Source organism: Mobula hypostoma, chromosome 11 (assembly GCF_963921235.1).
Source record: "Mobula hypostoma chromosome 11, sMobHyp1.1, whole genome shotgun sequence".
In the NCBI taxonomy this organism is placed as follows: Eukaryota; Metazoa; Chordata; class Chondrichthyes; order Myliobatiformes; family Myliobatidae; genus Mobula; species Mobula hypostoma.
The window spans coordinates 96,124,057-96,138,429 of record NC_086107.1 but is presented as its reverse complement, the minus strand read 5'-3'; the positions used below and the strand labels follow the sequence as shown (position 1 = coordinate 96,138,429).

The 14,373-nt window shown below is 57.8% G+C and overlaps 5 non-coding genes across 5 annotated transcripts; all 5 read right to left on the bottom strand.

The window, feature by feature from the left end:
• Window positions 1–2,533: 2,533 nt before the first annotated feature.
• On the bottom strand, window positions 2,534–2,724 carry LOC134354449 (U2 spliceosomal RNA). Its single transcript, XR_010019813.1, has one exon. It is a non-coding gene; the product is annotated as a U2 spliceosomal RNA (small nuclear RNA).
• A 2,538-nt stretch (window positions 2,725–5,262) lies between these two features.
• Window positions 5,263–5,453, bottom strand: LOC134354448 (U2 spliceosomal RNA). The gene has a single exon (XR_010019812.1). It is a non-coding gene; the product is annotated as a U2 spliceosomal RNA (small nuclear RNA).
• Window positions 5,454–7,997: 2,544 nt separating this feature from the next.
• Window positions 7,998–8,188, bottom strand: LOC134354447 (U2 spliceosomal RNA). The gene has a single exon (XR_010019811.1). It is a non-coding gene; the product is annotated as a U2 spliceosomal RNA (small nuclear RNA).
• Window positions 8,189–10,728: 2,540 nt separating this feature from the next.
• Window positions 10,729–10,919, bottom strand: LOC134354446 (U2 spliceosomal RNA). Its single transcript, XR_010019810.1, has one exon. It is a non-coding gene; the product is annotated as a U2 spliceosomal RNA (small nuclear RNA).
• Window positions 10,920–13,467: 2,548 nt separating this feature from the next.
• LOC134354445 (U2 spliceosomal RNA) lies at window positions 13,468–13,658 on the bottom strand. Its single transcript, XR_010019808.1, has one exon. It is a non-coding gene; the product is annotated as a U2 spliceosomal RNA (small nuclear RNA).
• Between the last annotated feature and the right edge of the window lie 715 nt (window positions 13,659–14,373).

The following is a 14,373-nucleotide window of genomic DNA, read 5'->3' as shown; positions in this document are numbered from 1 at the left end:
CGCTTGAGTCGGCTACATCCTGCCTAGCCTCTGGTGTTTAGATTGAAGCAGGAGGCCTGGCAAAGACCTTGCTGCCCTGGCCCGCTGGCAGCTCTCCCCTAGGTTGTCTGGGATGGGTGGGTGTGCTGGACAGCTGTTGCCTACCTGGTCCGTCATGAGTGCAAGTTGTCAGAGGCTATGTAAAGCTGCTAGTGATCCACCAATCATCTGGGAGTGGGGCCGTACTTATGGGCGCCTACGTCACTGGCACACTGCCTACGTCAAGGCTGCCGGCTCCCAGGTCGGTCTCAGAGGCTGGCTCAACTTGCACTGCTCTCCTGGTCATGGGAGGCTGGTCACGCTGTCCTGTCTGCACAAGAGTCTGCAGGGGGAGTGGGAGCAGGCCGCTGGGCCCTTCAAGGGCGTCCCTGCACTCGGCAAAGAGAGCGCGCCTCTCGGCTTTGCGCGCCCTAGCTGGCCGGCGCATCCATCCAGCTGAACGGTCTCCTTCGGAGGCTCTGCCCTCTCCGGGAGGGAGCGAGCGGATGGGACTGCGCCGGGCGACAAAGGCAGAGGCCACGTGCAACGCTCAAGACCGGTACGAGGGTTGTGGACGTGGCCAAAGTCCGCGGGCAGAAAAGCCTCCTGGCAAGTTTGGGAACAGGAGGATGTCAGCTACAGGTGTGCCTGAGGAGAAACAATGGGTGTGCTCTCCAAGCCGAAGGCTGAAGTGCAGCCATTCACACCTCTGTGCCTTTATTTTGACGTGTGTGCAATTACAATTGTTGAGTGGATTGAGTTTGTTTCATCTCCAGAAGCTGCAGACTTTGCGTCTGCACAGGCTATGATTGGACACAGTGTCTTCTCCCCTGCTCCCCCACCACCTTTTTTTTACCAGGGTGGATGGGGGTGGGTGTGTGTGTGTGTGTGTGTGTGTGTGTGTGTGTGTGTGTCTGTCTGTCTGTCTCTCTCTCTCACTGACTCACTCACTCACTCACTCAATCTCACAGAGACACAGAGTCACAGACACACGTGCACACGGAGTGCTGAGGGATCTGCCAAGCTCTGGTCACATGTACAGAGGGCAGTAAAGGGAGAAGGGCCGAGGCCCTTCACTATGCCTCTGTGCTGACGCCTGAGCAGACTGACTGGTTTTGCAGCGGGGTGGGTGCACGGATGTAGAAATAGGAGGGAAGGAGGGAAATGTGTGGCGGGCTGACGGCGGCCCTGTGCCCCACTGCTGTGCAGGTGCGTTTTTGGCCGGCATGGCTCGGTGGCGGAGTGGGCGGGCGCGTGTGCGCGCTGTGCTGTGGAAGGAAAGGGGTACTGATTATGCCTTGGTTGTGAAACAGGAAATGGATCGGCGAAATGCCTGCCGGAGGGAGGCACAGTGCTGTGCTGTGCGTGAAGCAGGGGCACGTGGATGGATGTGGCACTTGTGGAGACGTGCGCCAAAGCTGGACGCCGAGTAGGTACGTGTAAGCATGAGAGGTTTGAGTGATTTTGGGGTTTGGGACGTGATTTTGAGCGAGGCTGGAGATGCACTGCACTGCCAATGTATATTGGGGAGGTCTGAGTGGGGGGTTGTGCCTCTGCCTTGCCTCGAACGGTGGGCGGGGCTTTGGGGCTGGGGCAGGGGCAGGCAGACGCATCACAATGGAGATTTGTGAGTCGAGTCGGGTCGGGTCGGGCAGAGCAGAGGAGGCCAGGCCAGGCCAGGGCAGGTAGGCAGAGTTTTGCTGGTGCTATGGCTAGGTGGTGATGCTTGTAGCTGGTCTGTCTGTCTGTCTGTCTGTCTGGGCAGGAGAGCAGCAGTCTTGGCAGTCTGGTGCAGGCGGGGAGGATGCAGCACCGGGCCCCGTTGCTCTGTGGCCGGGCTCCATCGGATGCCTCCCTTCCTTCCTCTCGTCCACGAGCCCTGGCTGCTGGCACACTTGAACGAGCCTGCCTGTCCGACAGGCTGGCTGCTGGTGAAATCATTCGTTCATTCGCCTCGTTCGTTCGTTCGTTCGTTCGTTCCCGCCCGTCCGTCCGTCCGTCCCGTCCTCCGTTGGCTTCAAGGAGCAGCTGAGAAGCCTGAGCCTGAGAAGTGGAGCGAGCGTGGCGGGACAGAAAAGGCCTTTCGGCCCGCTCCGCTTCACTCTGCTTCTGTGCTTGGTGCAGGCAGCTGCCGAGTGAGCAGGCATCAGAATGAGTGTGCCGGTTGAGCAGTTTGCTTCAGGAATGAATGCCAAGGGGCATCTCTCATGAAGTTGCTGCCTTGCCTGCAGCACCTGATCTGGTTGCAGCCTGGATGTGCACTTGATCTTAGCCATCAAATGGCTTGATCAAATGGCCCAGATATATGATGCTCGTGCTGTTGTTGAGTTGTCTGCCCATGGCGTGAGTGAGTGAGTGAGCTGTATCGACAGACAGACACAGACACAGGAGAAGTGTAGAGCAAGCAGCTAGCTCTCTCCTCTCTCTCCATGTGCGTGCATGCTTGTCTGTGCTGCTGTGCCTGATGGAGCTTTCGTCGTTTTCCTTTTCTTTGCTACTTTGAAATTCCCCAGAAGGGGAGTGCACCGTTCCCAGAGGCACTGCAATACCGGGTCGATGCGTGGAGTGGACGGAGCAAGCCCCTATTCCATCTCCCTGTTCCAAAAATCAATTTAATATATGGTCCCCAGATAAGGGACGTATCAGATATTAAACTGATAAGAACAGATACTACACTTGATCTTAGCCAAAAGGCCGAGAAGCGATGCAGGCATACGCTTGAGTCGGCTACATCCTGCCTAGCCTCTGGTGTTTAGATTGAAGCAGGAGGCCTGGCAAAGACCTTGCTGCCCTGGCCCGCTGGCAGCTCTCCCCTAGGTTGTCTGGGATGGGTGGGTGTGCTGGACAGCTGTTGCCTACCTGGTCCGTCATGAGTGCAAGTTGTCAGAGGCTATGTAAAGCTGCTAGTGATCCACCAATCATCTGGGAGTGGGGCCGTACTTATGGGCGCCTACGTCACTGGCACACTGCCTACGTCAAGGCTGCCGGCTCCCAGGTCGGTCTCAGAGGCTGGCTCAACTTGCACTGCTCTCCTGGTCATGGGAGGCTGGTCACGCTGTCCTGTCTGCACAAGAGTCTGCAGGGGGAGTGGGAGCAGGCCGCTGGGCCCTTCAAGGGCGTCCCTGCACTCGGCAAAGAGAGCGCGCCTCTCGGCTTTGCGCGCCCTAGCTGGCCGGCGCATCCATCCAGCTGAACGGTCTCCTTCGGAGGCTCTGCCCTCTCCGGGAGGGAGCGAGCGGATGGGACTGCGCCGGGCGACAAAGGCAGAGGCCACGTGCAACGCTCAAGACCGGTACGAGGGTTGTGGACGTGGCCAAAGTCCGCGGGCAGAAAAGCCTCCTGGCAAGTTTGGGAACAGGAGGATGTCAGCTACAGGTGTGCCTGAGGAGAAACAATGGGTGTGCTCTCCAAGCCGAAGGCTGAAGTGCAGCCATTCACACCTCTGTGCCTTTATTTTGACGTGTGTGCAATTACAATTGTTGAGTGGATTGAGTTTGTTTCATCTCCAGAAGCTGCAGACTTTGCGTCTGCACAGGCTATGATTGGACACAGTGTCTTCTCCCCTGCTCCCCCACCACCTTTTTTTTACCAGGGTGGATGGGGGTGGGTGTGTGTGTGTGTGTGTGTGTGTGTGTGTGTGTGTGTGTCTGTCTGTCTCTCTCTCTCTCACTGACTCACTCACTCACTCACTCAATCTCACAGAGACACAGAGTCACAGACACACGTGCACACGGAGTGCTGAGGGATCTGCCAAGCTCTGGTCACATGTACAGAGGGCAGTAAAGGGAGAAGGGCCGAGGCCCTTCACTATGCCTCTGTGCTGACGCCTGAGCAGACTGACTGGTTTTGCAGCGGGGTGGGTGCACGGATGTAGAAATAGGAGGGAAGGAGGGAAATGTGTGGCGGGCTGACGGCGGCCCTGTGCCCCACTGCTGTGCAGGTGCGTTTTTGGCCGGCATGGCTCGGTGGCGGAGTGGGCGGGCGCGTGTGCGCGCTGTGCTGTGGAAGGAAAGGGGTACTGATTATGCCTTGGTTGTGAAACAGGAAATGGATCGGCGAAATGCCTGCCGGAGGGAGGCACAGTGCTGTGCTGTGCGTGAAGCAGGGGCACGTGGATGGATGTGGCACTTGTGGAGACGTGCGCCAAAGCTGGACGCCGAGTAGGTACGTGTAAGCATGAGAGGTTTGAGTGATTTTGGGGTTTGGGACGTGATTTTGAGCGAGGCTGGAGATGCACTGCACTGCCAATGTATATTGGGGAGGTCTGAGTGGGGGGTTGTGCCTCTGCCTTGCCTCGAACGGTGGGCGGGGCTTTGGGGCTGGGGCAGGGGCAGGCAGACGCATCACAATGGAGATTTGTGAGTCGAGTCGGGTCGGGTCGGGCAGAGCAGAGGAGGCCAGGCCAGGCCAGGGCAGGTAGGCAGAGTTTTGCTGGTGCTATGGCTAGGTGGTGATGCTTGTAGCTGGTCTGTCTGTCTGTCTGTCTGTCTGGGCAGGAGAGCAGCAGTCTTGGCAGTCTGGTGCAGGCGGGGAGGATGCAGCACCGGGCCCCGTTGCTCTGTGGCCGGGCTCCATCGGATGCCTCCCTTCCTTCCTCTCGTCCACGAGCCCTGGCTGCTGGCACACTTGAACGAGCCTGCCTGTCCGACAGGCTGGCTGCTGGTGAAATCATTCGTTCATTCGCCTCGTTCGTTCGTTCGTTCGTTCGCCCGCCCGTCCGTCCGTCCGTCCCGTCCTCCGTTGGCTTCAAGGAGCAGCTGAGAAGCCTGAGCCTGAGAAGTGGAGCGAGCGTGGCGGGACAGAAAAGGCCTTTCGGCCCGCTCCGCTTCACTCTGCTTCTGTGCTTGGTGCAGGCAGCTGCCGAGTGAGCAGGCATCAGAATGAGTGTGCCGGTTGAGCAGTTTGCTTCAGGAATGAATGCCAAGGGGCATCTCTCATGAAGTTGCTGCCTTGCCTGCAGCACCTGATCTGGTTGCAGCCTGGATGTGCACTTGATCTTAGCCATCAAATGGCTTGATCAAATGGCCCAGATATATGATGCTCGTGCTGTTGTTGAGTTGTCTGCCCATGGCGTGAGTGAGTGAGTGAGCTGTATCGACAGACAGACACAGACACAGGAGAAGTGTAGAGCAAGCAGCTAGCTCTCTCCTCTCTCTCCATGTGCGTGCATGCTTGTCTGTGCTGCTGTGCCTGATGGAGCTTTCGTCGTTTTCCTTTTCTTTGCTACTTTGAAATTCCCCAGAAGGGGAGTGCACCGTTCCCAGAGGCACTGCAATACCGGGTCGATGCGTGGAGTGGACGGAGCAAGCCCCTATTCCATCTCCCTGTTCCAAAAATCAATTTAATATATGGTCCCCAGATAAGGGACGTATCAGATATTAAACTGATAAGAACAGATACTACACTTGATCTTAGCCAAAAGGCCGAGAAGCGATGCAGGCATACGCTTGAGTCGGCTACATCCTGCCTAGCCTCTGGTGTTTAGATTGAAGCAGGAGGCCTGGCAAAGACCTTGCTGCCCTGGCCCGCTGGCAGCTCTCCCCTAGGTTGTCTGGGATGGGTGGGTGTGCTGGACAGCTGTTGCCTACCTGGTCCGTCATGAGTGCAAGTTGTCAGAGGCTATGTAAAGCTGCTAGTGATCCACCAATCATCTGGGAGTGGGGCCGTACTTATGGGCGCCTACGTCACTGGCACACTGCCTACGTCAAGGCTGCCGGCTCCCAGGTCGGTCTCAGAGGCTGGCTCAACTTGCACTGCTCTCCTGGTCATGGGAGGCTGGTCACGCTGTCCTGTCTGCACAAGAGTCTGCAGGGGGAGTGGGAGCAGGCCGCTGGGCCCTTCAAGGGCGTCCCTGCACTCGGCAAAGAGAGCGCGCCTCTCGGCTTTGCGCGCCCTAGCTGGCCGGCGCATCCATCCAGCTGAACGGTCTCCTTCGGAGGCTCTGCCCTCTCCGGGAGGGAGCGAGCGGATGGGACTGCGCCGGGCGACAAAGGCAGAGGCCACGTGCAACGCTCAAGACCGGTACGAGGGTTGTGGACGTGGCCAAAGTCCGCGGGCAGAAAAGCCTCCTGGCAAGTTTGGGAACAGGAGGATGTCAGCTACAGGTGTGCCTGAGGAGAAACAATGGGTGTGCTCTCCAAGCCGAAGGCTGAAGTGCAGCCATTCACACCTCTGTGCCTTTATTTTGACGTGTGTGCAATTACAATTGTTGAGTGGATTGAGTTTGTTTCATCTCCAGAAGCTGCAGACTTTGCGTCTGCACAGGCTATGATTGGACACAGTGTCTTCTCCCCTGCTCCCCCACCACCTTTTTTTTACCAGGGTGGATGGGGGTGGGTGTGTGTGTGTGTGTGTGTGTGTGTGTGTGTGTGTGTGTGTGTCTGTCTGTCTGTCTCTCTCTCTCACTGACTCACTCACTCACTCACTCAATCTCACAGAGACACAGAGTCACAGACACACGTGCACACGGAGTGCTGAGGGATCTGCCAAGCTCTGGTCACATGTACAGAGGGCAGTAAAGGGAGAAGGGCCGAGGCCCTTCACTATGCCTCTGTGCTGACGCCTGAGCAGACTGACTGGTTTTGCAGCGGGGTGGGTGCACGGATGTAGAAATAGGAGGGAAGGAGGGAAATGTGTGGCGGGCTGACGGCGGCCCTGTGCCCCACTGCTGTGCAGGTGCGTTTTTGGCCGGCATGGCTCGGTGGCGGAGTGGGCGGGCGCGTGTGCGCGCTGTGCTGTGGAAGGAAAGGGGTACTGATTATGCCTTGGTTGTGAAACAGGAAATGGATCGGCGAAATGCCTGCCGGAGGGAGGCACAGTGCTGTGCTGTGCGTGAAGCAGGGGCACGTGGATGGATGTGGCACTTGTGGAGACGTGCGCCAAAGCTGGACGCCGAGTAGGTACGTGTAAGCATGAGAGGTTTGAGTGATTTTGGGGTTTGGGACGTGATTTTGAGCGAGGCTGGAGATGCACTGCACTGCCAATGTATATTGGGGAGGTCTGAGTGGGGGGTTGTGCCTCTGCCTTGCCTCGAACGGTGGGCGGGGCTTTGGGGCTGGGGCAGGGGCAGGCAGACGCATCACAATGGAGATTTGTGAGTCGAGTCGGGTCGGGTCGGGCAGAGCAGAGGAGGCCAGGCCAGGCCAGGGCAGGTAGGCAGAGTTTTGCTGGTGCTATGGCTAGGTGGTGATGCTTGTAGCTGGTCTGTCTGTCTGTCTGTCTGTCTGGGCAGGAGAGCAGCAGTCTTGGCAGTCTGGTGCAGGCGGGGAGGATGCAGCACCGGGCCCCGTTGCTCTGTGGCCGGGCTCCATCGGATGCCTCCCTTCCTTCCTCTCGTCCACGAGCCCTGGCTGCTGGCACACTTGAACGAGCCTGCCTGTCCGACAGGCTGGCTGCTGGTGAAATCATTCGTTCATTCGCCTCGTTCGTTCGTTCGTTCGTTCGCCCGCCCGTCCGTCCGTCCGTCCCGTCCTCCGTTGGCTTCAAGGAGCAGCTGAGAAGCCTGAGCCTGAGAAGTGGAGCGAGCGTGGCGGGACAGAAAAGGCCTTTCGGCCCGCTCCGCTTCACTCTGCTTCTGTGCTTGGTGCAGGCAGCTGCCGAGTGAGCAGGCATCAGAATGAGTGTGCCGGTTGAGCAGTTTGCTTCAGGAATGAATGCCAAGGGGCATCTCTCATGAAGTTGCTGCCTTGCCTGCAGCACCTGATCTGGTTGCAGCCTGGATGTGCACTTGATCTTAGCCATCAAATGGCTTGATCAAATGGCCCAGATATATGATGCTCGTGCTGTTGTTGAGTTGTCTGCCCATGGCGTGAGTGAGTGAGTGAGCTGTATCGACAGACAGACACAGACACAGGAGAAGTGTAGAGCAAGCAGCTAGCTCTCTCCTCTCTCTCCATGTGCGTGCATGCTTGTCTGTGCTGCTGTGCCTGATGGAGCTTTCGTCGTTTTCCTTTTCTTTGCTACTTTGAAATTCCCCAGAAGGGGAGTGCACCGTTCCCAGAGGCACTGCAATACCGGGTCGATGCGTGGAGTGGACGGAGCAAGCCCCTATTCCATCTCCCTGTTCCAAAAATCAATTTAATATATGGTCCCCAGATAAGGGACGTATCAGATATTAAACTGATAAGAACAGATACTACACTTGATCTTAGCCAAAAGGCCGAGAAGCGATGCAGGCATACGCTTGAGTCGGCTACATCCTGCCTAGCCTCTGGTGTTTAGATTGAAGCAGGAGGCCTGGCAAAGACCTTGCTGCCCTGGCCCGCTGGCAGCTCTCCCCTAGGTTGTCTGGGATGGGTGGGTGTGCTGGACAGCTGTTGCCTACCTGGTCCGTCATGAGTGCAAGTTGTCAGAGGCTATGTAAAGCTGCTAGTGATCCACCAATCATCTGGGAGTGGGGCCGTACTTATGGGCGCCTACGTCACTGGCACACTGCCTACGTCAAGGCTGCCGGCTCCCAGGTCGGTCTCAGAGGCTGGCTCAACTTGCACTGCTCTCCTGGTCATGGGAGGCTGGTCACGCTGTCCTGTCTGCACAAGAGTCTGCAGGGGGAGTGGGAGCAGGCCGCTGGGCCCTTCAAGGGCGTCCCTGCACTCGGCAAAGAGAGCGCGCCTCTCGGCTTTGCGCGCCCTAGCTGGCCGGCGCATCCATCCAGCTGAACGGTCTCCTTCGGAGGCTCTGCCCTCTCCGGGAGGGAGCGAGCGGATGGGACTGCGCCGGGCGACAAAGGCAGAGGCCACGTGCAACGCTCAAGACCGGTACGAGGGTTGTGGACGTGGCCAAAGTCCGCGGGCAGAAAAGCCTCCTGGCAAGTTTGGGAACAGGAGGATGTCAGCTACAGGTGTGCCTGAGGAGAAACAATGGGTGTGCTCTCCAAGCCGAAGGCTGAAGTGCAGCCATTCACACCTCTGTGCCTTTATTTTGACGTGTGTGCAATTACAATTGTTGAGTGGATTGAGTTTGTTTCATCTCCAGAAGCTGCAGACTTTGCGTCTGCACAGGCTATGATTGGACACAGTGTCTTCTCCCCTGCTCCCCCACCACCTTTTTTTTACCAGGGTGGATGGGGGTGGGTGTGTGTGTGTGTGTGTGTGTGTGTGTGTGTGTGTGTGTCTGTCTGTCTGTCTCTCTCTCTCACTGACTCACTCACTCACTCACTCAATCTCACAGAGACACAGAGTCACAGACACACGTGCACACGGAGTGCTGAGGGATCTGCCAAGCTCTGGTCACATGTACAGAGGGCAGTAAAGGGAGAAGGGCCGAGGCCCTTCACTATGCCTCTGTGCTGACGCCTGAGCAGACTGACTGGTTTTGCAGCGGGGTGGGTGCACGGATGTAGAAATAGGAGGGAAGGAGGGAAATGTGTGGCGGGCTGACGGCGGCCCTGTGCCCCACTGCTGTGCAGGTGCGTTTTTGGCCGGCATGGCTCGGTGGCGGAGTGGGCGGGCGCGTGTGCGCGCTGTGCTGTGGAAGGAAAGGGGTACTGATTATGCCTTGGTTGTGAAACAGGAAATGGATCGGCGAAATGCCTGCCGGAGGGAGGCACAGTGCTGTGCTGTGCGTGAAGCAGGGGCACGTGGATGGATGTGGCACTTGTGGAGACGTGCGCCAAAGCTGGACGCCGAGTAGGTACGTGTAAGCATGAGAGGTTTGAGTGATTTTGGGGTTTGGGACGTGATTTTGAGCGAGGCTGGAGATGCACTGCACTGCCAATGTATATTGGGGAGGTCTGAGTGGGGGGTTGTGCCTCTGCCTTGCCTCGAACGGTGGGCGGGGCTTTGGGGCTGGGGCAGGGGCAGGCAGACGCATCACAATGGAGATTTGTGAGTCGAGTCGGGTCGGGTCGGGCAGAGCAGAGGAGGCCAGGCCAGGCCAGGGCAGGTAGGCAGAGTTTTGCTGGTGCTATGGCTAGGTGGTGATGCTTGTAGCTGGTCTGTCTGTCTGTCTGTCTGTCTGGGCAGGAGAGCAGCAGTCTTGGCAGTCTGGTGCAGGCGGGGAGGATGCAGCACCGGGCCCCGTTGCTCTGTGGCCGGGCTCCATCGGATGCCTCCCTTCCTTCCTCTCGTCCACGAGCCCTGGCTGCTGGCACACTTGAACGAGCCTGCCTGTCCGACAGGCTGGCTGCTGGTGAAATCATTCGTTCATTCGCCTCGTTCGTTCGTTCGTTCGTTCGCCCGCCCGTCCGTCCGTCCGTCCCGTCCTCCGTTGGCTTCAAGGAGCAGCTGAGAAGCCTGAGCCTGAGAAGTGGAGCGAGCGTGGCGGGACAGAAAAGGCCTTTCGGCCCGCTCCGCTTCACTCTGCTTCTGTGCTTGGTGCAGGCAGCTGCCGAGTGAGCAGGCATCAGAATGAGTGTGCCGGTTGAGCAGTTTGCTTCAGGAATGAATGCCAAGGGGCATCTCTCATGAAGTTGCTGCCTTGCCTGCAGCACCTGATCTGGTTGCAGCCTGGATGTGCACTTGATCTTAGCCATCAAATGGCTTGATCAAATGGCCCAGATATATGATGCTCGTGCTGTTGTTGAGTTGTCTGCCCATGGCGTGAGTGAGTGAGTGAGCTGTATCGACAGACAGACACAGACACAGGAGAAGTGTAGAGCAAGCAGCTAGCTCTCTCCTCTCTCTCCATGTGCGTGCATGCTTGTCTGTGCTGCTGTGCCTGATGGAGCTTTCGTCGTTTTCCTTTTCTTTGCTACTTTGAAATTCCCCAGAAGGGGAGTGCACCGTTCCCAGAGGCACTGCAATACCGGGTCGATGCGTGGAGTGGACGGAGCAAGCCCCTATTCCATCTCCCTGTTCCAAAAATCAATTTAATATATGGTCCCCAGATAAGGGACGTATCAGATATTAAACTGATAAGAACAGATACTACACTTGATCTTAGCCAAAAGGCCGAGAAGCGATGCAGGCATACGCTTGAGTCGGCTACATCCTGCCTAGCCTCTGGTGTTTAGATTGAAGCAGGAGGCCTGGCAAAGACCTTGCTGCCCTGGCCCGCTGGCAGCTCTCCCCTAGGTTGTCTGGGATGGGTGGGTGTGCTGGACAGCTGTTGCCTACCTGGTCCGTCATGAGTGCAAGTTGTCAGAGGCTATGTAAAGCTGCTAGTGATCCACCAATCATCTGGGAGTGGGGCCGTACTTATGGGCGCCTACGTCACTGGCACACTGCCTACGTCAAGGCTGCCGGCTCCCAGGTCGGTCTCAGAGGCTGGCTCAACTTGCACTGCTCTCCTGGTCATGGGAGGCTGGTCACGCTGTCCTGTCTGCACAAGAGTCTGCAGGGGGAGTGGGAGCAGGCCGCTGGGCCCTTCAAGGGCGTCCCTGCACTCGGCAAAGAGAGCGCGCCTCTCGGCTTTGCGCGCCCTAGCTGGCCGGCGCATCCATCCAGCTGAACGGTCTCCTTCGGAGGCTCTGCCCTCTCCGGGAGGGAGCGAGCGGATGGGACTGCGCCGGGCGACAAAGGCAGAGGCCACGTGCAACGCTCAAGACCGGTACGAGGGTTGTGGACGTGGCCAAAGTCCGCGGGCAGAAAAGCCTCCTGGCAAGTTTGGGAACAGGAGGATGTCAGCTACAGGTGTGCCTGAGGAGAAACAATGGGTGTGCTCTCCAAGCCGAAGGCTGAAGTGCAGCCATTCACACCTCTGTGCCTTTATTTTGACGTGTGTGCAATTACAATTGTTGAGTGGATTGAGTTTGTTTCATCTCCAGAAGCTGCAGACTTTGCGTCTGCACAGGCTATGATTGGACACAGTGTCTTCTCCCCTGCTCCCCCACCACCTTTTTTTTACCAGGGTGGATGGGGGTGGGTGTGTGTGTGTGTGTGTGTGTGTGTGTGTGTGTGTGTGTGTGTGTGTCTGTCTGTCTGTCTCTCTCTCACTGACTCACTCACTCACTCACTCAATCTCACACAGACACAGAGTCACAGACACACGTGCACACGGAGTGCTGAGGGATCTGCCAAGCTCTGGTCACATGTACAGAGGGCAGTAAAGGGAGAAGGGCCGAGGCCCTTCACTATGCCTCTGTGCTGACGCCTGAGCAGACTGACTGGTTTTGCAGCGGGGTGGGTGCACGGATGTAGAAATAGGAGGGAAGGAGGGAAATGTGTGGCGGGCTGACGGCGGCCCTGTGCCCCACTGCTGTGCAGGTGCGTTTTTGGCCGGCATGGCTCGGTGGCGGAGTGGGCGGGCGCGTGTGCGCGCTGTGCTGTGGAAGGAAAGGGGTACTGATTATGCCTTGGTTGTGAAACAGGAAATGGATCGGCGAAATGCCTGCCGGAGGGAGGCACAGTGCTGTGCTGTGCGTGAAGCAGGGGCACGTGGATGGATGTGGCACTTGTGGAGACGTGCGCCAAAGCTGGACGCCGAGTAGGTACGTGTAAGCATGAGAGGTTTGAGTGATTTTGGGGTTTGGGACGTGATTTTGAGCGAGGCTGGAGATGCACTGCACTGCCAATGTATATTGGGGAGGTCTGAGTGGGGGGTTGTGCCTCTGCCTTGCCTCGAACGGTGGGCGGGGCTTTGGGGCTGGGGCAGGGGCAGGCAGACGCATCACAATGGAGATTTGTGAGTCGAGTCGGGTCGGGTCGGGCAGAGCAGAGGAGGCCAGGCCAGGCCAGGGCAGGTAGGCAGAGTTTTGCTGGTGCTATGGCTAGGTGGTGATGCTTGTAGCTGGTCTGTCTGTCTGTCTGTCTGTCTGGGCAGGAGAGCAGCAGTCTTGGCAGTCTGGTGCAGGCGGGGAGGATGCAGCACCGGGCCCCGTTGCTCTGTGGCCGGGCTCCATCGGATGCCTCCCTTCCTTCCTCTCGTCCACGAGCCCTGGCTGCTGGCACACTTGAACGAGCCTGCCTGTCCGACAGGCTGGCTGCTGGTGAAATCATTCGTTCATTCGCCTCGTTCGTTCGTTCGTTCGTTCGTTCCCGCCCGTCCGTCCGTCCGTCCCGTCCTCCGTTGGCTTCAAGGAGCAGCTGAGAAGCCTGAGCCTGAGAAGTGGAGCGAGCGTGGCGGGACAGAAAAGGCCTTTCGGCCCGCTCCGCTTCACTCTGCTTCTGTGCTTGGTGCAGGCAGCTGCCGAGTGAGCAGGCATCAGAATGAGTGTGCCGGTTGAGCAGTTTGCTTCAGGAATGAATGCCAAGGGGCATCTCTCATGAAGTTGCTGCCTTGCCTGCAGCACCTGATCTGGTTGCAGCCTGGATGTGCACTTGATCTTAGCCATCAAATGGCTTGATCAAATGGCCCAGATATATGATGCTCGTGCTGTTGTTGAGTTGTCTGCCCATGGCGTGAGTGAGTGAGTGAGCTGTATCGACAGACAGACACAGACACAGGAGAAGTGTAGAGCAAGCAGCTAGCTCTCTCCTCTCTCTCCATGTGCGTGCATGCTTGTCTGTGCTGCTGTGCCTGATGGAGCTTTCGTCGTTTTCCTTTTCTTTGCTACTTTGAAATTCCCCAGAAGGGGAGTGCACCGTTCCCAGAGGCACTGCAATACCGGGTCGATGCGTGGAGTGGACGGAGCAAGCCCCTATTCCATCTCCCTGTTCCAAAAATCAATTTAATATATGGTCCCCAGATAAGGGACGTATCAGATATTAAACTGATAAGAACAGATACTACACTTGATCTTAGCCAAAAGGCCGAGAAGCGATGCAGGCATACGCTTGAGTCGGCTACATCCTGCCTAGCCTCTGGTGTTTAGATTGAAGCAGGAGGCCTGGCAAAGACCTTGCTGCCCTGGCCCGCTGGCAGCTCTCCCCTAGGTTGTCTGGGATGGGTGGGTGTGCTGGACAGCTGTTGCCTACCTGGTCCGTCATGAGTGCAAGTTGTCAGAGGCTATGTAAAGCTGCTAGTGATCCACCAATCATCTGGGAGTGGGGCCGTACTTATGGGCGCCTACGTCACTGGCACACTGCCTACGTCAAGGCTGCCGGCTCCCAGGTCGGTCTCAGAGGCTGGCTCAACTTGCACTGCTCTCCTGGTCATGGGAGGCTGGTCACGCTGTCCTGTCTGCACAAGAGTCTGCAGGGGGAGTGGGAGCAGGCCGCTGGGCCCTTCAAGGGCGTCCCTGCACTCGGCAAAGAGAGCGCGCCTCTCGGCTTTGCGCGCCCTAGCTGGCCGGCGCATCCATCCAGCTGAACGGTCTCCTTCGGAGGCTCTGCCCTCTCCGGGAGGGAGCGAGCGGATGGGACTGCGCCGGGCGACAAAGGCAGAGGCCACGTGCAACGCTCAAGACCGGTACGAGGGTTGTGGACGTGGCCAAAGTCCGCGGGCAGAAAAGCCTCCTGGCAAGTTTGGGAACAGGAGGATGTCAGCTACAGGTGTGCCTGAGGAGAAACAATGGGTGTGCTCTCCAAGCCGAAGGCT